The sequence below is a fragment of the Manis pentadactyla genome, chromosome 16, assembly GCF_030020395.1.
Source record: "Manis pentadactyla isolate mManPen7 chromosome 16, mManPen7.hap1, whole genome shotgun sequence".
Classification (NCBI taxonomy): domain Eukaryota; kingdom Metazoa; phylum Chordata; class Mammalia; order Pholidota; family Manidae; genus Manis; species Manis pentadactyla.
This window is the reverse complement of record NC_080034.1, coordinates 50,571,525-50,594,569: the sequence shown is the minus strand read 5'-3', so window position 1 is coordinate 50,594,569 and position 23,045 is coordinate 50,571,525. Positions and strand designations below refer to the sequence as shown.

Sequence of the window (23,045 nt, the reverse complement as noted above, 5' to 3'; positions counted from 1 at the left end):
AAACCCCAGCGGCTCCATCTGTGGTTCAACAGAGGCAAAGTTACAGCCAGATTTCAGCAACAGAGGAGGAAGGTGGGCATGTCTGGATGTGGGGGTACGGTAAAACCCGTGAAAGGCATGGCCTTAACAGAGAAGAAATTCAGATGAGAAACGTGGCAGGGCACAGAGCCTGGCAAACGGCGGGTGCTGTCAGTGGGCTGGTAGCTTTAGAGAGTTGTGAAATGTTCATCAAAAGCAACGGCAAACACACTTGACTATTGCCTGAAAGAGTAAAAATGTTTTTTTCTATGAGAGTAGAAGTGAAAACTGTTGTAAGCCTTAAGCTTCTGGGTCACAACTGTGCCTGAGCATATTACAGCGAAGCTTCCCTCAGAGGATTATCAGAAACCCTCGTGTCCCTGTAAAAATACACACTGTCTGTAGTTTTCCAAGATTCAGCAGATCTGCGCTGGAGCCCAGGAATCTACATATTCAAAAACTCCTCTGATGAGTCTGATCGGCAGCTGTTTGGGAACCCACTACACTAGCCCAGTAGTTCTGAACCTTGGCAGCACCTTAGAATCACCTGGGGAGATTTTAAAAAACCCTGCTGGTCAGGCCACACCCCAACCCAACCGCCATAAAGCCTAGGATGGGATGAGGCATAAGGGATTTCAGTGAAGGTGAGAAGCACCATATTTAGCCCTAAGTTCCCCGAGGGAGGAGCCCACTCATGGTGCGGCCCCTGCCCAGGACCTAGGACAGTGCCTGATGTACAGTGACACTCCACAATACAGCCAGGGCACTTTGATTTTAAAGCCTAGAAATGTTTCAGCTACAGGAAAACACAAATGGAATATAGAGTTCCAGACCAATCCATGAATGAACTGAGCTCCAGTTTTATTTGTCAGCCCCTATGGATTTGCTTTTATTGAATGGTGCTTTCTCCAGAAAACAAAATCTACTCTTTTTTTTTTTTTCCTTTGAGATGTTTAGAGGATAGTTTATCTCCCATGATTTGGTGACCAGCAGGGAGGTGGGGGCAGGCCTCTGAAAAGAGCTGAGTGCTTAGAGGTCAGAGGAAATCCTGTCATGCAGCTACTCCCCCAATCTGGGACAGGAACACGAAATACTCCTCGTAAAGGTCAGGACCCCGGTTCTCTGATAAGCAGGAAGCTCCGAGGAGCAGCAGCCACATTACGCAGCTTCCAGCCAGGAGTGCAGATGGAAATGTTCCTGGAGACTGCCACGCACCCTGCCAGCCACAGGTCCCTGTGTCTCGGAACACGTCTGACTGCAGCACACCCCAAGCCCCCAGTCTCCCTGTGCACATCTGTCCTTTCACCCTCTTGATGAGCAGAGGTGTTCATTTTGATTATGAAGACCTCTGTCATGCATAGTGTTTCCCTGCCTCTGACTCACTGAATAAAGTAGCAGGTCCATGGCCACAGCCTTTCCCTTAGGACTGGGCCAGGCTTGCTGCAGTCTGCTCCCCACTGACGCCCTTCTACTCCTGTGTGACCTGCATACTGAGCACCCACATCAGGGCCGCTCAGTACGGTCACTCAATCGGGTGGAAAACTGCAGTGGTAATTTGCTGCCACCTTCCACTTCCCTCAGTGCTAAGAACACCTCTCAGAGACAGGTGACTCATATGCCACTTTCCCAGCAGGTTCTTCTAGGTTAAGACACAGACACAAAAAAGCGCAGTTGGGACCCTGCTGGGTGAGCTTGGAGGGGGAGAAGTCTCAGCACTGGGAAAGGCACGCCTCTTCCCTTTCTGCTCCATGAACCTTAGTGTCCTTTAGAGAGTGGCCACTGCAGTGCCCCCCCACCTCTTCTGTAGCCACAAACACCCTTAGCTCCAAACACCCCTTCTTAAAAATGGCATTGAAGGGCTGACTCGGTGTGTGACAGGTCTGGCTCATTCTTTCTTACGAGCACTCTCCGTTTCTCCTTCTGAGAGCTCTGAAGTTATTAACCCAGAGAGGCAATTTAGGCACACTGCCTCGAAGGCTCCTCTTGCTCACAACAGCCATGTGACTTAGCAAATGGGCAAATGCCTCAATTTCTTACCTCGATACATGGGGAACACCCAAGAAGTGACTCCGTTCTCCCCTCTACACTTCCTGTCTGCAGTGTGAAAAATGTATCAGCTCTCCTTGGGCAAAGGCATCAGGGACTGAACAACCACACAGGCCATGGACTTTGTGCCTTTCTTCCTGCTCATCCTGTGACTTTCCAGGGTTGGTGTGAAAGTTTTCTGGAGTAATTTGACCTTCAGTGGGAAAAATGGTTCCACTGTTCTCTCTCATTGAGTTTCAAAGCCAAGGTGAGATGACACAGGGTGGTATTTTAATTCTGAGCATAACCTCTTTGCTGTTGGCAATGTTCTGGGAATAGTAATGTATTTTGCCCTTCAACGAATAAAGTTTTAAGAATCTATAGTCAGAGCCCAAATAATTGTTAGTATTTTCCCCACAGTGCTTTTCAATTTTCTTGGTAGAACTGGCAGATGTAGTAAATTACAATACCTCAGTTTTTTACTTCGTAAACTATCAAGAACAGCACCAATTGTCCCCAAACTAAAGAATCATAAGGACAAATGAGATGATACCAGGAAAGCTGCTTGAAGCTCCTTGGAGGAGAGCATAGAATATGTGCAGACCCACCTGGATTATTTGATTTCTTAAAATCCCAGCATACTGTGTGCAAACTTCTTTGGGACCAAGTCTGTCTTCCAACAGTAGCTCAAAGACAGCCAGCTGGTTTTCAATTAGGCATCTGTCATTTAGGAACAGATATCTTGAGTGAACAAAATTCTGACTGTATTCAGAGAAACACCGAAACCCCCAAGTGTGCATGTGTTTGGTGTAGATATTCTGGAGGTCTTGACTGAAAGAGCAGAAATTACGGTATCATCCAGTAAAGAGGGTCCCAGGAGACCAGAAAATGTAGTGTAATACCATCCCTTCTGATGTTTTCATTTGTATTCTTAAATGTGGTTCCAGTTTAAGGCCAAGAAACCCAAATCTACATGGAATTTATACAAATTCCACCTAGATTTATGTTTATTCCTAGTTATTCTATTTATAAAAGGCAACTTGTTATTTTATTGGTGGTGACCCGGAGGCCCCGAGGGATGATGTGGTCAAGGTCACCAGCGTCACAGTGTGCTCTGGTTCCATGCGGAATCGGGACTGGAGTCTGGTCTCTCCAACTCCTCCACCACACCCGGGAGGCATGCCACCCCCCGGGACTGGTGCAGACGGCTAAGACAGAGCTGAGCGGGTTCCCAGGGTCCAGATTACAGAAGCAACAGTGAATTTGGAAGAGAGTCAGAAGAACTGGCAAGGCTTAGTGAATGACTGAGTCAAGCCAGGGGAATGAGAGCGCTCTAGGGGCGAGAGGAAGCGTGCGACTACCACCAGGTGGGTAAGACAGATGTGCTTCTGGAGGAAGGGAGGATCATCGGCTTAAGACTCATTTAATTTTATGTGGCCTTAAGGCAAACACGTGGCACTCATCAGGGAGGATGGGGAGTGGGTGAGGGACCAGATTTCAGAAGTGGCACTGATATCATGGGGGGAAGTTGAGGCTGGGAGAGATACCCAAGGAGGGCAGTGAAAAGGAAGAAAAGCAAACACTTAATCCTGGTTAAGCAGAGGAAGATTGTCAAGAGGGCAGAAGAAAGCTGGCATCAACCCCAGTAAAGGCAGCAGAGCAATGAGAAAGGCGTGAACTGAGAGCCTTGGATTATTTAAACTCGTGGTTGTCGATCCATACTGAACATCAGAAGCACTGGCAGGTTTCTAAAGACACTGACCCAGGTTGATGGCTACTGGATTAAACTGTGGCCACCGATGACTTCAAAGAGAACGGTTTTAGAGTCATACTTTAAAGTAGAGGGATGGATAAACGAGGTGACATCTTAAATGTGTTTTCCAGCCCTAGATTCAATGGAGAAATCTGCATTATTGATTATCTTATTTTAAATCTACATATGTCAGTGGGAAATACTGTGCTTGAATAACATATTTCGCATTTGAAAATCTCAGGCCTGGGATTACACGGGCTGAGCCTCCCACATCATCAGGCAAATGCTTGAATAAACAGATGGGCTTTGTACAAGTGCCCTGACAGTCAGGGAACGTGATTATGTTTCAATTTAAGGGAAGTAAGCCTCTTGGAAAACATTCTTCCTGTGGTTTGCTCTCTCTTCGACTGGCTTTTAAGCCCAGAATTCATTCAGGGGAGCACTTTGGCTGATCTCAGCTCCTCTGATGGTAATGTACCTGGTGAGAAGTGATGCAAGTCACTGTTAGTGACATGATCTTGCACGTCTGCATTTGAAGAGACACCACACACACACACACCTCTGTCAGTCTCTAACACGTCATCTGAGTCCCTTCCATGTTCAAAAACTGGATTCGAGAATAGTCTATCCATTCGTGATGGGATGACATAAGAAAGTAAGAGGTTTGAACCCAGCAAGGAAGAATGTCTTTACTGATTCGAGATACATGACTCCCAGGGATGAAGGTAGCATGTAGCTAGCAGCTTCTTCAATGTAAGCTGCACATTTACAACATGCATTTAACTTATTTTAGGAATCAAAATGCTCAATACCTAGTATTTCTGGGCCCCTGTGGAAAGCAAGCTGTGTTAATACTCAGAGACATGAAGCATCTGAAAGGCATGAGGAACGTGTTAGGAGGATGCCTCTGTACAGGGACATTAAATTCATAGCCAGGAGGGGAATAGTGATTATTATCAGGAGTAACAAGGGGGAAAAAAGGAGAGAAGACAGAACTTAATGTTTCATTCAAGTTCTGTTTTGAAACAGGATTCAAAAAGGATATTGTACCATTTGGTATCAATTACTTTGGTTCGTGCACATCATGGCTAATTAGTTCTACAGCATTTAAAATCTCTTTAAACAAACATATTTTGCACATACACACCCACCTTTTAAAATATGCTTTTTATCCACTTTTCCAGAGGCTTGGGGAACTATTTGATGGATTGTCTTAGGGGCAGCATTCTGGGAGTAAATGTAGATTGTATGCTAAAAATGTAACTAGCCCCTAAAACTTGTATAAACAAATTAACAAAAAGGACATTGCAGCATTAGGATATAAACAAAATGATTCTGAACTTTAACTTGCACATTTTTGAAAAAATGTTCAGTAATAAATTTTACTCCCAGCAGATTATACTCTCCTCTCTCTTCCTAAACTTCTCCTCCTCCTACATTCCTGACATGTCTTAATGTCAGACCCATAATTCAGTTGTCTGGTTTGAACCCATTACAGGAAATCACACTTGATTTTTCTGTGAAGCCAACTTTGAGTAAGGATCTTCTGATCCTAAATGATCCATGTTTCTGTACTCTCAGGAATCATTTGCTGAAAGTGGTTCACTCTCTTGCACACCCAGCCACAAGAAAGCAGTATCACGTTGCATCATTACTTGGTGAATTAGGGCGACTCCAGAAGGTTCCATGGGTTCCTTCACTGGAATTGCCTGGTCTGATGTGTGGATGGCCTTAGTCCCCTTTGGTAAGTTGGCCAAGTCAGCCCCACTGTGTCTAGGCTCTTCTGCAGACCTCTGAGCATTGAGGACCCTGCCAAACTGCTGAAGCTTGCTTCCAACCAGCACAGAAATCGGAGACAACAGAGGCTGAATTCATTAGCTGATAACGGAGATGTGGCAACTAGCTCCCCTGCTGAGTGGATGGCATTGGAGGCCCAGCTCTGAAGAGCCATTTGTAACCATCTGGACCTTCCTGCCCCTAGAGCAAGAAGCTAGTTCTTATCTTGGCACTTCAGAAAAAGGACAGGGCTGGCATCAGACATTCCAGAGGAGTCACCTGTGTGTCCGCCTGTTGGCAATGTGTTCACGCACTCACAACCCGCTGGTCCTGGCCCCGCCCAGCCTCCCACCTCTGGGGCCTCCATTGGCACTGTCATCACTTCCTCCCTGTCTGGTCCCTCCCCCATTATTACCTCTCTCCTCTGGAGTGAAGCAGAGGACATGTTTCCATGGCTCTTCCTGCCAGCAGTGCTCCGGAGAAGCTGCTGCCACCTCATTTTAAATGTAGGGTGATGTGGGGCAGAGAAACTTGGGAAGCCTGTGTGGTTAAGCTAAGATTTCAGAGCATTCTGGTTAGAATATCATATGAAAATCTAGCTCTCCCTCATACTAATACAAGGTGCTCTATCCATGTGTGTGTGTGTGTGTGTGTGTGTGTGTGTGTGTGTGTGTGTATATATATATGTATGTATATATATATATATATGCTCAGTTTATGTACAGGCTTAAATTCCAGCACTTACTTTAAAACCCTATCCACTCATTTAACAGAACTTCATTGAGTGCCTCCCTTGTATTAACAACAAGGAGTAGGAATAATAGCTGATGTCTATGAAGCACTTACTATATCCTAGTGTTTACATGGAACATCTCTTTTTTTTTTTTTTTGAGAGGGCATCTCTCATATTTATTGATCAAATGGTTGTTAACAACAATAAAATTCTGTATAGGGGACTCAATGTACAATCATTAATCAACCCAAGCCTAATTCTCAACAGTCTCCAATCTTCTGAAGCATAACGAACAAGGAACATCTCATTTTAACAAGCACTTCTCTAGCTACCATTGTACCTGATTAAATGAAATGATTCACAGCCTTACAAATATAGAGCTACATAACATATGCATGTAGTTTCCCTGTAACTATATCTCCCCCGTTTCTAGTCCCACCCTTGCCTGCTTTTCTCATCCCTTACCATGTTATTTCACCCCAAAAGGTTTTCTGGAAAAATGGGTGCTTACTAGATGTCAGTTGGGTGTTCACAGTTTCAGAAATACAAGTGGAGTGATGTGGAAAGCAGATTCTTCCACCAGCCTCTAGGCTCTAAGTATCCGAGGGCAAGCATCTGTCTTCTTCCTTCCGCACCCCAGCACCTTGGCACAGCACCTGATATATGGCTTGAGAGGCACACGCTAAATACTTGGTACACAAATTAATTCCATGATGTGCTAAGCATCATGTTTCGTTAATAAGCCTGAGTGCTGAAGAATATTTGCTGGCTGGGCTTTTGTGTGTCTGATGTTCACAGAACAATCAGAGGTCGACTCAAGGTTCTGCTCAGAGTAAACAACATGTAGGAGGGACTTTAGCCATGGCAGAAGTAAGCAAAGGCTGATGTTGTTCGACATGCATTGATGTATTCAGTGCAGTCTGTCTAACCACAGAAGAAGGCAAAGTTCCTTCAAGCAGAGAAAAAGTTCCTTCTGAGACTTTTCAAGTGGACCAATACTCAGGGGGTGTATTTCCACTCCCCTAATTTAAAACTGGCTGATTTTCACTCACTTCTCAAGTTGTACCCAGTGCCCCCTCCTCTTGGCCATTCTTCTGTCCATTCCACTTTGCTTCTTCCATTGGCAAGTGGGGTTGCGGAGTCGGGACTGTGTCTGCAAGTGTTTCACTGCACCCTGGGTAAAGGCTGATGTGATTTAATTGGTGAGCCTGCTGTGATAACCGCCAGAACCAGAGCTAACTGATAAATATTGGGGCCATAGGTGCGATCTTTTTTCTTAAGCGACTCTGAGATCAGTCCTGACCTGAATGACAGCCTTGGTAGAAATTTCTCAGGACATCCATGTTTAGCAGGCCCTACAAATCATTTTGATTATGAGATAGGGCATTTCAGCAGCAGCTGCTGCCTTCCATTTCCAAGCTTAGAACTTGAAAGCATCCACTTTACTCAGTTCCATAGCTAGAATCTATTAAAGTGGGGCCTGAATGAGGACTGCAGACCTCCCAGTATTTTAATTACAGTAAACAGCAGCACTTGGGCAGCTGATAAAACTGAAGTCTACCTATCCAGAACACCTCATTTACAAAAATAATTCCCCAAGTTGAATTGCCTGAATTTATCTAAATGTAGGGCACCATTTCTGAAATGACTTCATGCCAAAGTTTTAGATATTTAAAGGTTGCAAGAATAAAGCATGGTTTGCCCCCACCAAGGACACTACTGCCTCGTACATTCCAGGGACCAGGTTTGTAGCTCAATACAAATCTCTGGCATCAGGAGGAATACCACACTGCTCATTAATATAATCTAGTTACAACCCATTCATAACCCCAAAAGGGGACCAGTCATTGAGTTTATTCAACAAACATTGTGTGGACCACGTAGGACATTAGGGTTTGGCTATGATGCAGAATATGACCTGGGGCCTTGTTTCTTTCAAAAAGCTTCCCGTCAGAAGGAGAACAGCGGGCAAGACTGGAGATTACGGTCCCGTGTTTCCAGCGTAACACGCTGAGCTGGAAGTGTGCATGGCTGAGGTGGAAATACAGATGTGTGTGACTTCACTCGGCACTGATTTTTAAAAAAATAGTAGAGCAAGGCGGACGAAACCACACTCTTAGTTTTCCAAGTGCTGCTTCTTCCTTCTGCTTTACACCATAGAAACATCTACGTGACATGTGGTGACTGAGCTTCCCTAGGCCTTGGTTAGACCTGTTAGTGGGAGAAAGTGATGACCTAACCAAATGGAAAATCTCTTGAAAAATTGTTTTACTTATCATGTATTTCTTTCAATTCTAGTCAATTCACAGCACAGCCTACAGCCACAGAGTGTATTCAAGCCCGCAAACTGTTAATCAGCAGTGTTTAGGTAAGACAAGGGGGATCCTGCTGGGCCCACACCACCTGGAATGACCTCGGATTTACAACTGCCTTTTCTTTTCCTTCTCTTCCTCCTGCCAGAGGAACCTCAGGCTGCTGCTCCTCCCTTACGCAGCTTTACTGCTGTCTGCATCGGATGTCATTCATAACCACTTATATCCCTGTGGAGGGCCCCCATCCAGAGTCCCACGTGTGCAGTCCTCATCTATACCAATGGGAAAACAACTTCTTTTCTGCATGCTTATTTGTTCCCCTGAGTTTCAACTCATTCTAAGCTCTTTTCAGCATCAGGGAGGATGTTTAGTTTCGAGGCTATGTCTTGGTCAGACCAATAGCAACATTTAAAAAAAATCAATCTTAGATGTCTACCTTCTATTACCTGTGAGGCCTTGTTGATCTACGGAAAAGGGACCTTTATGATGAGTTTTCATGACGTCTGCCTGTTAAAAACAACAATAACAATGGCTCTGACATTACCTCCACCTCTCTGACCACATGTCCTCCAGGAGGGTAGCCAGATGCCGGCAGTTTCCTAGGAAACGACATTGTATCACACAGCAGCAATACCACATTGAGAACCAGCCACCTAGCTGAATTCTAGCTTGGTCACCTTATCAGCTGACCCCTTTGCTACAGTCAGGTGCAGAAATGGACTAGAAAATAACAAAAGGGACTCCAATTCTGACAGTTGATCAAGAATCTCAGACACTTACAAATATGTTTTCTGTGTTGCATAAAACAGATCCAAACCGTAAAGCAACCCACGTGTATCATATTCACAAACATCCCATGGAGATTCTGGTGCAGAATAGAAGAATCCTGTTTTTAATCAGCTACTAAAACGGGGGACTTAAAATTAAGTATGAATGTGTGGGTTTTTTTTTCTCTTTGACTCTCAAGAATTATCTTTTACAGAGAGCCCATATACCAAAGAGTTGTAACTTTCAATGAATTTTTTTCTCTTGGCCATCCTGGGAAACCTTCCTTCCCTCCTTAGCCCCCACACTTGTCTTAACAGACAAGCCACGTAGTAAAACATAATAGTGCTATAATTATCAATAGCCTTTGTGACCCCAAGTAACTTCAGCAGGTGCAAAAAACTGTTCTGGAAAGCATATCTTTCCCAGTCACTATTAATCATAGAAAGTGTTGATAGCATGGAGTGACATTGTGTATGCTGACTCCCCGGGGCAGCTATAAATTGCTGAGTGGCTGTGCTCATATTCACTGCACTTTGCGGGAAGATCTCTCTCTCCCTCTCTCTCTCTCTCTCTCTCACACACACACACACACACACACACACACACACACACACACACACACACACATCAACCTAAGGATTCTGATTTAGGCCTAAAAATACAATCATAGGTGTAAACAAGGGGTAGAGCTATTGAAGGCATATAAGTTTCAATTGCCTGATCTGTACACAACCAGCACACATTCAGACTTGACTGTGTAGGTCACATTTTCCCAGGATTTGGGATTATGGTTTTTGGAGGTAAAAATTTATGGCTCATCATTGCTTGCCCCACTGTCCATTCTCCCCCCTTTCCTCAAAAATAGAAACTTGGATTTTGAACTGGACATATCGCTGCACAGCTGGAAGGCTTGATTTTCATCCTTTCCTTGCTGTGCTAAGACAATTCAGGCTGACAGGAAGTAATAAAAAATATGGTTGGTACCTCCTGCAAGGATCCTTGAAAAGGGGCTAGGCCCTTCTTCTTCCTTCTTTCTTCCTAATTTCTGGAATGCTAGTGAAAAGGCTGGAGCTTAAGCAGCCATTTTGTACATGAGAAATACACTGAAGATGGCAGAACAGAGAGATAGGATCAGGTCCCTGAGTTTGTGTAGCTTGCTGTTATATCTGTTCTGGAAGCCTACCTCCCAACCTCTTTTATGTGAGGGAAAATGTCTGTTTTTATCCTTTTTTTTTGGTGACATGGAACTGTACTTAATCCTGTAAAAAGCAGACCTTAGAGGTCATAACAGGCTTCATTTTACAGATAAGGAAATTAATGATTAAAGATCAACTTTGGTATATGTCACAATCACAGAAGCAGAATTGGCAAATTAATTCCACTGCTGCTTAATCTACTTCTGAAGATGGATGATGAAGGTTCTGTTTTATATGCCCATCAGTATCTGTTAAATGAATATAGTTTTATATTTTACATGTCTGTGAATTTCTGAATCTCTGAGGTCTTCCAGTTGACACATCTAACCCCAAGTCACATATTCACGGAATAAGATACTAATAATAAACAATGTAGGCACAACGGTGAAAAGATTTGAGCATATTTTCTTTCCTGCCAATGTTCATTAGCTGGTGCATGCTGTAATCTGCATCTTTGTCCATAAATCCATAAAACTTTGTTAATTTGCACTGACGTTTTTAGAAAGTGCTAAAAAGATATTTTCAATTTTGGAGGATGAGTCAGTATCTGGAATATTAAAAGGTAATTTTGCTTCAATATGTGTGCAAGATAACCAATACACTGTAGCCATAAAACACACTCTTAAAGGCTTTTACAGAATAACCCTGTGAAACTAATGGATATTAAAAAACTCACTTATTAAATTCAATTAATGAGGAAAAATAAATTAATTGTCTCTCCCTGGTGTACCCTTTATAATCTTCACTCCCACAAATCACTTTATGACCATGAAAAATAGAAGGAAGTTTTCCCCCTCTATGTTATAGTAACTTCAGATCACCTACCTAGTCTTCCAAACTTCTCTGTTGTTTTTCAATATTCAAAATGAAAATGGTAACAGAGGGATGGGCATTATGTGGTTCTCCTATTCCACTCCACCTGCAGAATAGAGAGAGTAGTATCCTACCCATCTGTGAAGCCCCATATCTAATACAGGTTCCTTTGACCCCTAGTTATGGCCCCAAAGTTTGGAAACCTTCCACATAAAAGGCATGAGTCATGGAGCCAAAGAGTCATAATCCCTCACCGTATGAACAATTGTACTTACATGGTGAGTGCCCGTGGATGAGGCTGACCTCTAACATTTGCACGCATCTACTGTTTCACTCTTGGCCTCTGAGCACTTACAGGTATTTAAAGATGTGCAAAAGGGTACCTGTCTTCAATACTCCCCACATCCCACAGGCATCTCTGGTAATTTCCAATATTTGCTTAAATGCTAGCTTACCTTAAAGATAAAGTGCCCTTTTTGCTTCATTCCACCAGGACTGAATCCTTGACTTGAGACTATTTGCCTTAGAAAATGAGTTTTCTCCCCCTCTGCGGAGGATGACTTCTGTGTATAATGGTCTCTGAAATGCTAACGGAAGCCAAGAAATCACCTGTCATGAACTATGAGGCTATTAGTTATGAAGAGCAATATTGGTATTTACCTTCTGAAGCTTCACACTGGAGGGCAAAGCAGAAAAAACCTGGATCTCCCTGGCTCCTGTGCCAAGATAAAGAGACAGACCATCTGCCTCTTACCTCTTCTGCATTTTCAGGTGGGAAAATGATGCTAGTGGTGATAATAATGTCAAGACTGTCATGCAAAGCATGTTCACACCTATTATCTGATTTGCTTTTCCCAGGAATCCTGCACGAGGTGGGTATTATGAATATTATGGTGTCCAGAAGAGGGAATTGATGCAGAAGGTTAAATGATATGCTCCAGGTGACCCAGACATAAAAGTAGAGTCACTGCTTCAGCTCTAAAATTCACAAGGAGCTGTTCTTTCTATATTAACCCTCTGGACATAGTTTTCAAATGCAATTGTTTATCATCTGGGTCCATTCTTTTTTTCATTAATAACAATCAAAGATCTGAAAGGTACAGATCTATTAAAGAACAGAAGCTACTAAAGCTGCTTTTCCCTTGGTTGGGTAAAGCTTCAAAAGCAAACATTAAAAACTGGGTAATGTAATGAATGTACTGGGGCAAAAAGGGTTTTAAGGAAAGTTGAGATAACTATGAGAGCAGAAACAACAACTCACCTCCACCCCGATGTCTAGATTATCACCCAAACTATTATTTCTAATGGACAACTTCAGTTTTTTTTAATATGAAAATTAAATGTACTATTTGGAAATACAGAAAATTTAAAGAATTTAAAAATTGCTCATAATCCCACCAACCTGATAGATATATCCATTATTTACATTTTCATTATTTTTTGGCAGGTATATATAAAATATAATGTATTTATATAATATGTAATATGTATATAAATACTCATATCTTTATATATTTATGTCTTGCCTGAGGGTTTCAGCCCTGGGCAAGTGTGGGAAAGTTGGGGTTCCTATGGCTGGGATCCTCACTGAACTTAAACCGCCTGATGATGTAACTGGCCTGTTGCTAGGCTGTCGCTTCCACACCTTTAGGCAATAAGCTATTATTGCGATATATAGAGAGCTCGGCCCAGTGCTCTGGGTGGAGGCAGAGACGCTATTGCTTGACCTACCACCGGGAGAACAAGCTGGGTAATAAAACCTTTCACCACAAAGAACGCTTTGCTGTCAATTTCTTTGGTCACATTGAATCCATAGTGAATTTGCCCGGGGCTGAAACCCATTGGCAAGACATCTAGTTCACTATGGATTTGGTGAGACCAAGAAATGACAACAGAACATTCCTGGGGTAAAAGGGTTTATGTCCAGCTTTATTCTCATGGTGGGTAGGTTGAGCACTAGAATCAAGTCCCCATCCAACAGTCTGCAGGCCCGTGATTCACCTCCATCTCTGCCTCTTTATAGTGACTTAGTCAATAACAGCTCGTTGTCTGTGGGTGTGGAAGCAGTAGCCTAGCAGTAGGCCAGTTACATCATCAGGTAGTTCAGGGTCAGGTGAGGATCCTGGCCAAAGGAACTTCCATTTTCCCCACAACTTACAAACAGAATAATTCTGAATATATTTTAAACTCTACTTTCTTTCACTTAACATTGTATTGTAATTAGAATTATAGGATGGAATCAACTAGTTTTTTCAACTAGTTAAAGGAAGGGTAAAAGAAAACTGGAAAAAACTTACAGTACAGTTTGTAACTGTCTGATTCAAAAGCACCTGGCAAATTGTAAGTAATTTTGGCACAAATTAATGGAGCTAAATCTTAATCAATCAGCAAATCTTGATTGAGTCCCAAACAGCTGGAGGCTGCCTTCTAGGAGGCAGGCTCAGAGAAATGCAATAAAATTGGAGTGGAGCTAGACTCAATTTGCTTTCACACTAACTAGAAAGAATGGGTTTACAAAGCAAATGTATGGTGGAAACCACAACTCTAAGAACATTAATTTACTTACTTTCTAATCACTTTAAAAATATTCAACTGCAAACCAATAGTTTGTTAATTAAAAAGGAGTGTCTATTCAAACACCCATATGTGCTAAATCTGAGCTGACACAGGAACTAAAAATGATGTAGTTCTATTTCTTTTATGTGTTCGACTTTCTCTAAGCACGTGAATGAGTGAAGATTTATTGTATCAAACAAAAACTTCTGATCTTTGCAAATGTTAAGATTTCTAATTAACACTAGTCCCATTTCAGCTCGTCAGGTAAGAGGAAATGCGATAGCAGAAGATATATAATATGCCAATTTGTGCTTTAAAAACAATACTTCATCTGAATTGACAGACATGTTTTTATTTGGTTTAATCTCAAGAGGCCACAGAAATTCACACACTTCTTTGACTGCTTTCTCTACTGGGCCACATGATATTGTAAAATTTCTGTAATAGAGCAACTATTTGTTTAAATCCAGGGTAAACCAGAGTCATTAAGCCAGTTATTTCTATATAAGGTCATTGATACACATTTACAAGGAAATCAACCAGTCAAGGCATTTTGCAAATCCAAATCCCCTTTTATAAAACTGGAAGGAATACTAAGAAAACAGAGTTGAACATCTACATGAATGCCAAGAAGGAGCCTGTGCTTTGGAAAAAAGGTTGGCAGGGAGCCTGCATCCTCCCATGTCCCTGACCGCACCAGACCAATGAGAAAGAAGAGAAAAGGCAATTAAAAGAAGCAGAAGATATGGAGGGAAACGAGAGAAGGAAAGAAGAGAATGAAAAGAAGTTGAGAGCTTAAGAGAAACTCACAGGTGGGACAGATGGGTGAGCTAGGGAGGAACTGGAAACAGTAAAAGCCGCCAGCCCTGCCTGAAAGGAAACATGACTCCACTTAGTCCATTCCACCTCCAGCCCCAAACATGTCCATTTAGATAAAGTGGGCTCCTTCTGGCAATGGCTGGCAGTACAAACATTTCTGAAACGCTAGGAGCCCATGCCTACAATCAATTTGCTCCTTTACGGTTGTATTGACAGCTTAGACTCTTTGGGAATGTGGCTGTGGTAGAGTGGGGGATACAGGGCACGAGCTTTATGTGGCAGGAAGGGGGCAGGTGATACGAGGCTGAACAAGAGGCCAAGAGGCCAAGTGGAGAGGCAGGCAGGGCTTTGCCGGTGCTCTGGTAACTCCTTGTTCAAGGAGGTGCAGGGCATGTCCTGGCTCTGCTCCTGAGCGCATCACTGTTTACAGCTCCTTCTACTCCTAGAAGCCTGCAACCATCACCGGTAGTCTTATAGCTATTGTGGCCTGATGCTATGGATTCTGCTTACAACTGATCTAGCCACTGCTTATACATGATTTAAGATGTCTTATTTGTGCCTTAGTTTTTCCATTTATACAATTTTTGCTTATTTTCTGTCTGTTTCATGGACATGTTACTGTGCATGGGCAAAAGGCAATTATTAGAGTGACAAGTGAAAAGTAAATGGCAAGTACACCTTTTGATCTGTTCCACCCACATATACTTATAAAAGAATCCAGCCCATTCCAGGGTGGGGAGGTGGGGGTCTGGAAGCCTCTTCTTTATCAGATTAAAGGCTTCATCCCAGATCAGCCCTGTTGATCCTCTGCTTCCATGTGAATTTGGCAGCACTCTTCCTATTGTTGACAACAACCTAGTTACAGATCAACATATAACATCAGTGTTTTTCTATAAGTGGATACAACATTTTATATGAATCACCATGGAAAAAGCCATGTGATGATACATTATAATGACATTCTAAAAATTTAGCAATCACTTAATAAATAAATTCCTTAACATCTGCAGTATTCCCAGAATTGCACAGAAGCTTTTAGGATGGGGACAGGGGGCAAAAAAGAGAGACACTGCCTCTGTTAAAAAAGGAGCTCACCATTCAGTTGGAAAAATTAAGGCTCACACATTTGAGAACAAGACCATATTCAGTTAAGTGCAAAATTGCAGAGTATGGTCAATTAGCAAGCTAGAGGGATTATTAGAAGTAATAGTAGCTTAACAACTTTTTTTTTTTACTAGGAAACCATAGTTCAATCCTGCTTAAAACATCAAATCTGGTTTCCCATAACTGATTAACCTGAAAATGGTTTAGCACAACACTAATCCTTTAATTTAACAATCTATAAATGCCTCTGTAACAAGTTCCCCAGAGCCCTTTCTTGGATTCATAATGATCAGGAGCAGCTAGCACCCTATATTCAATGCTGGTTTTAATGAGCACCTCTGGACCTTAATGAAATATCATAGGTCCAAGTGACCATCAATTACAGAGAAAAAGTCTCAGTAGGTGTAAGTGGTGAGGCATCATCAATGGCATACTACTCCAGGCTGGCTCTGTTGAAAGGACACCCATGAAGTCTGGAAGGTAAGTGTGCCCCAAAGATCAGCAGCTCCCCACTCGTGTCTGACATGGAGATAAGCTGGGGCCCATGACGAGGGGAGTAAACCCTAGCACACAGATATTAAGGGAATACTGTGGAAGGAGAAACTCTGAAACAATATATACAATAATACCTTTGGTGAAACCTGCACATTTTCTTATTATTTCTCCAAGAACAGGAGGAGAGCATGGCATTAACCCGAGTCTCTGAAGATGTTTAATTTCACAGCAATGCAAAAAGCCTGGCTGGCTTCCTGGCAGTGGTAAGCCCTGCTGACTTGGCTTCAGAAGAATACTTCTTGGGAAGAGAAGGGGCACCCCCTCCCCACAGACCTCATGGTTTGGCAGAAGTCCTGCAGACGGAAGAGGAGCAGGCAGCGGCAGGATAAAGCAAAGCCACCCCACCGCCAGTAAAGAGCCTGGCCGTGCTCAGATCCCATCACCACTTCAAAGGAACACCAAGGGGAAAGGCGTATGGAAGCTCTGGGGTTGTCAGGATGGCAGGAGGACTTGGGAGGAAGAGGTTGCTCCCCAGGTTTGATTTCACTGACTCCCAAAACTAAGCCATCTTAAACAGGAAAGGCCTTTTTTCAAGCACAACGAGTTAAACTTGTAAGAATTACAGCTGGGTGACGGAGGGGCCAAAGCAAGTATCTGATGGAAAAGTGTCTCCAAGGAAGCAGCTGTCAAGAATTCTGCGATTCCTTTTTCTACTGCAGATGCTAACGCATATCCCCTGCTCACGGAGTGTCCCTCTGTCCTGGCTACAAACATAGGGGGATTAAAACATTTCTTCATTCTCATTCTCTCACCCTGATTGATCACAGAGCTTCTGGAAAACTGGACAGAATTTTTTATTACTTTTTGGAACCTGTAAAAGGCCGGACAGGAGCAACTCCCAGTGATTTGTTAATGGAGGCTGGGCAAATTCCATCTGATAATGGTGCTTGCATCTTTAAAGGCTTCTTCCTATTGCTTGCATGCCGATGACTCTAACTGGGGCTCCCTGCAACCCAAATTCAGCCATCTGTGTCCTGTCCTGATGTGGGTTGGCATCACCATGTTAGATCAATATTGCTTTGATAATGAACATAGTTTAAGTTACTTACTTTGGAAAATATATTCCGTTGTGAAAGAAAGGCTCACAGCCACTGTATTGCCTTCTGCCATAAGAAAATAAGACTGAACGGGGAAGAAGAAAAAAAGCCTGATACAAATGGATTCTGTCCAATCAGCTGTAGATTTCCAATAGGACTTTGCTTCAGATACTTGTGAAAATTAAGGCTGTCCACACACTCTGGGCACTGGTGTTTCTTACCCCCACAGGCCTGGCTGCCTGCAGGATGGCACACAGCACACTAATAGCACACTTATTATTAGATTTTCTGCATGGTTATATAAGCCTACAAAAGGGGAAAATGTAAATGATTCAGGAAGAGATTCTTCATGTGGTTCTCATGAAATCTTTAATATCTTAAGAGTGAGGAAGAACCTGTTGTGAGATACAATCAATTTTCATGCTTCATTAGGAAAAGAAGTCCTTTCAGTACTGTTAAGGAAATGGCTCTAGGCAAAAGAGGAGAAAATTACACTCTGGTTTGAACAAAACCCCAAGGCAGTTCAGACTCAATCCTTCCTTCATGCCCAAAGCATTTCTGAAATTAAAAGAAATGTGGCTTGGGGTCTGTGGGGATTATACTTTGGCTGGTCTGTCTGCTCACAGAATTGCACTTAATCCAGCAGAACTCATTTATTGATGAATTCGAATGGGCCGTAGGTTCAACCGATCCCAGTGCCCTTCCTGACCCAAAATAAACCCCACATTGCAATGATGTGAAGGAAACAGCTGGCATGGGGCTTGGGGAAGGGAGAAAATGCTGGAAGGGAGGAGGACAGGGCTGAGAGACACCACGGACACACTGAGTTTCTTCCAAAAGTTTCTTCATAAAAGTGAATCACACCAGCCTATCGCTTTCCTTTTAATTTATAAACATGGTTTCAAGACACAGTTTCCCTTCATTTCATTAAAACCAAGGATACAAAAATAAGTTTCTGAAGAATGCCATTGACATTATTTTTTCTGACACTTGAATAATTAGTTGGCAAACTCTGAATTCATTTTTTTTGTTTAAACAAATGTTGACACCAAATTCCACTTTTTGGTCTCAAAATAACTTGTCTTTCAATTTGTTCAGTTTTAAAGCACTGTCATACCATAGTTACATTCACTCAAGGAAGTTACTCTGTGTAGAGAACTGCAGACATTCTTGAAAGGTGAGGAACGTGCACAGAAATACCTGCAGGCAAAATCTACCAGCAACCTACTTTCTAAACGATATAATTCATTCATTCATTCAGCCACACAAGTGCACCTACCAATTTATTTCCAGTATCCGCAAGAATTATACCACAAAAATTCTTGCATGTTTAAATAATAAAATCAGAACAAACCATATTTACAATTCAAAATAAAGAGCAACATATCAATGATTCTGTCCCAAACCAAAAATATATAGACCTCAAAGGACATTAAGTTTCAAACCGTCCCACGGGACTGAACAAGGCGCACTCCTGAAAGGCTTTTGTGGACAAGTCAGCTGACAGCTCATGTGATCACAGTCAACTGTCATCATCCCTCAGTTCATTTCCTGATGGCCATCCAGAATACGCTCTTCCTACTGGCAAAGATCTACAGGCAAAGGGCCTGCCTTTCTGTTTAAAGTAAGAATGTAGTTTGAAGAGGGCTCCTTCTGTCCTCTGTCCCTGAGTGGTTGAGCACCTGCTCGCATTGCACTGCCCTGGCTGTGGGAGACGCTGGAGGGTCCCACCTTCCTGGGTTGCACTCCCTGCTCTTCAGGAGCCCACACCAATATCAGAGCGTGCTGCACACAACCCAGCGCTGCAGGAGTGGCCGTAAGAGGACAGCGCTCTGACGACAGAGAGGAAAGGGCTGTGTCCATGCAGAGCGGGCAGCGACAGAGACTGCTGTCGGGATGTGGACAGAGGAGATGGGATCCAGCTGGATCCTGGAAGATGAGCAGTCACTGAAGAGAGGCCAGCATTTCAATCACTGGGGAGGAGCGTGTATAAAACACTGAGAGCGTAAGGGTGGAGTGTGCTCAGGGAATGGCAAGAGATGTCCTCCGGCTAGAGGAGGTGCAGCTTTGTTATAATGAAGCACCATCATAAATCACAGTGTGTATATGTAAAAGGTGAGCAATTGACGCAATTTGAGAAATTTAAGTCCCAAGCACCTTCTGCCTCCTCCATGATGAAAAGAGTGGTCTTGGGCATATTAGCCCTCTGTTCTGGCTGCAGAACCTGCCCCACCCCCACCAACACCTACACTGCTGGCCTGCTGCAAACTACACAGCTACTCAGGCTGCCGTTCTTCCCTCTGACTATCTGGGTGGCCTTAGTCTTCAAAGCTCAGGTCAAATTCTAACTCCTGCACATGCATAGTTTGACCATTTCTGCCTAGAAACTCAGAACATTTACTAGCCATACCTCTCTTCTGGACTGTCCTCACTCAGTGCCTTGTGTCATAACAATATCTTATATTGACATATCATATTATCACTTACAAAGCTCACACACATCATTCCCTTCAATACCTATAGTAATTCTTTAAGACTGGCATTATGCCCACTTTTCAGGTCAGTAAACTGAGGCTCAGACAGGTTAAGGGACATTCCCAAGGTCACAGAATATGTAACCCATAGATTCAGGACTCGGATTCCAATCTACCAAGTCTGGGAGTAGTGCCTTTTCCATTATGCCACTGGGCCTCTTCATGACTTACTAAACACCAGCCTGCCATTTGTCTCAAATATTTTTATGTTTTATAATGCAAGCTATTTGGCAGAATGCCCCACCATCAATTCTATTTCTTTGTGTCCTCCGTGACACTTGAGAATAGTCCAATGTAAGCATTTTTGTTCTCTTTGTTCAGGATGCAACCCAGGTGAACATCCCTGACTTGTGAGCACCCCATGTGGACGGTGCAGTGAGGCACAAGGAAGAACGCACTGGGTTGCCCCTCCTCAGAATAGAAAAGGGGATGAATGAAGGCACCTTTGAGATCCATGCCTGGAGAACAGACTCCATTTCTCATGTGTCCACAAATCTGAGTGAGTGCCCAATGGACGAATCCTATAAAATCTGAGCTTAAAAATATTTAAATATTAGGCTTTTTTATAGTAGTAGACAATTTGTACTCACTAAAGTAGTAGACAATTTGCCCTCACTCTAGGCTTATTGAGAGGCTTTATTATTTCTGGTCTAAAATCCCTATACATCCCTGTGTCTGGATCTCTGTTTTGGGGCTGCTTCAGGGACAGAGTAAGGAACTGGCATCCACGTGATGTTTTTGAAAAGCTCCTCTACCTGAAAATGCCAGACACATTTCAGATGTCAGATCTAACGTGGGGATCAGGGTGGGTGACTGATCCATGCATGTGAGGGCTCTTACGTGGGTGTAGAAGCCTGTCTGGCTGATTGTCTTTTCTGCACACACGCATTCAGATGTTCGCAGGCTTGTAGGCCATAAATAGCTCAGAGGGAGTGTGAGATTACATCACAGGCTCGAGAGGGCCCTGTCACCTGAAATCAACGAATGCCTGATACTCCTGTTCTCAAAGGGGACTCTGTTGACTGTAGGGCTGCTAGACTCCCAAGTCCTCAGCCTGACCCTCAAAATCGTCACTTGTGGGGCATTGTTATGGGCTGAGTTGCTTCCCCGGCAAATTCACAGGCTGAAGTCTGGAACCCCAGTAACTCAGAATGGGCCTGCGTTTGCAACAGGGTAGCTGCAGATGAAATGAAAGAGAAGTTGTAGCAGAGTAGGGCGGGCCCTTAATCCAGCATGGCTGGTGTCATCACAAAAAGGGGAAATATGGACATACACACTGAGGGAAGACTGGGGAGCGTGCTGCCGCAAGCTAAGGGACTTCCAGAAAGTAAGAGAGGCCTCAAACAGATCCCTCTCTAGCACCGTCTGAGGGGCACAGCCCTGCTGACACCTTGATTTCCGACTTCTAGTCTCCAGAGCTATGACAGAAGAGACTAAACCTCTGTTGTTTAAGCCAGTTTGTGAGGCCTATTTACAAGCCCAGGAAAACAAATACAAGCATATAATGTTGCTTGTGTGTGAAGAAGTGACTTCATCGTCTGTGACTGGAACTCAGTTATCACATGATCATACCAACACCACTGAGTTCCTCCCCATATATTGTGACCACTTACCCAACTACAGAATTCTTCCTGAAGGCTAATGAGTGCGTTATACAATGACCTGAACTGCCTCTCTCCAGAATGGGCCACGCTATCAGGCACGTTATCCACATGGGGCTTTACAGCATTCTCCACTATTTCTCAGATACGTACCAAACCTCCCACTCATTGGAGAAGTTTACAAAGGTCAGCAAATAAGGAGTATTATTATTAAAGTATTTAATCTAAGACATGTTTATATGTGTAACTTTAAAACAATGAGTTATACGGAATGGAAGTTTATTCAAAATAAATCAAACAGCCTGAATTCAGGCTGCAGTAATTGGTAATCGGCTCTTATTAGTAATTTTACCCAAAGAGGAATGAAGAATTCCCTTGGAAATTTTGATTTTTCTGGAAAAAGGATTAGCTAAGAAAACTCTTAATGCAAAGAAGCTAGTGCTGATTTTCAAAGTCTGTTTGTCAACCTTCGTCCAAATGAAGGCTGGTCTTCCCTGATTCATGTTCCATCTAAAAGAAACCTAAGTCGGGCGCCAAGAAGAGCTGGTGTCAAGCTTTTAGGTGTTGGCCCAAGTTTTCCAAGGAGGCATGGAGAGCAGGGCAGGATGGGGGAGTGGGAACCACCACGTGGCACCGTACACAGAAGATCCCCTAAAAGCCTTTCGCACCTCTCTTCCTCATATTCTGCTCACGGCAGTGGCCTTTTATCTTGCCTCCCACCCCACCCTATTCTCTTAGTGGCCTGCATGTTGGCTGTTCCCATGTCCCTTTCTCATTCTCCAGGGTATTTCCCCTCAAGGGGCCATGTGGCCCAATCTCGGCATAAGCACTCACCTTTCTGGGCTTCCAACGAACAGCAGGCTAAACGAGAATGACACTGGTCCTTCTGAAAAGGTGACGGTAGGAGAGGACTGCAGATGTTAAACAATTTGTAGTTCTTTGCTTTTATTTGCGGCACATTCCACATTAATGTGAACAAACTGGAAGCACTTCTATTTCAGAAATGCTTTGTCACACCAACTTGTTCCAACGAAACTCTTTACGCCCCTAAATGCACTTTTAATTATATTTCCTTTTTTTTTTCTTTAAACTATATAATTTCATCTTTCACTTAATGGGAGAGGCAATATAGAGAGCTCTGTGCTCATTGTAAATACTTGATATATTTCATCCATTATTGATGATAATATTGGATTTATGCTCAAATAATTCACCACTTATTAAAACATAATTCTTAAAATACAAGGTGCCCCCACACACTTTCCTGTTTATGGTCATTAGATCATTCCACTAATAGCTTTGCCTAAACAATTTATTCATTTAATGTCCAAAGGCCAGGCACTCAGCTAGTAACCTAGAGACAAAGATGGGTATGGCCCTAATTCCTGTGCCCCGTGGATGACAGGATTGATACATGAGGAAATTAGTTTGACTGGGGTGCTCTT

The 23,045-nt window shown here is 43.1% G+C and overlaps 1 protein-coding gene across 4 annotated transcripts in view; it reads right to left on the bottom strand.

Moving 5' to 3' along the window:
* ATXN1 (ataxin 1) overlaps positions 1 to 23,045 on the bottom strand; it is a 260,883-nt gene that overhangs the window by 39,944 nt on the left and 197,894 nt on the right. The window contains exon 4 of one of the 4 annotated variants that reach the window (XM_036888806.2): positions 2,652 to 2,763. The exons of 2 other annotated variants lie outside the window; for them this stretch is intronic. The gene's annotated coding sequence lies outside the window, so the exon portion shown is untranslated. Of the gene's footprint in view, positions 1 to 2,651; positions 2,764 to 22,434; positions 22,472 to 23,045 lie in introns of those variants that run through there. One more of the 4 variants, XM_036888977.2, reaches the window with a different exon arrangement.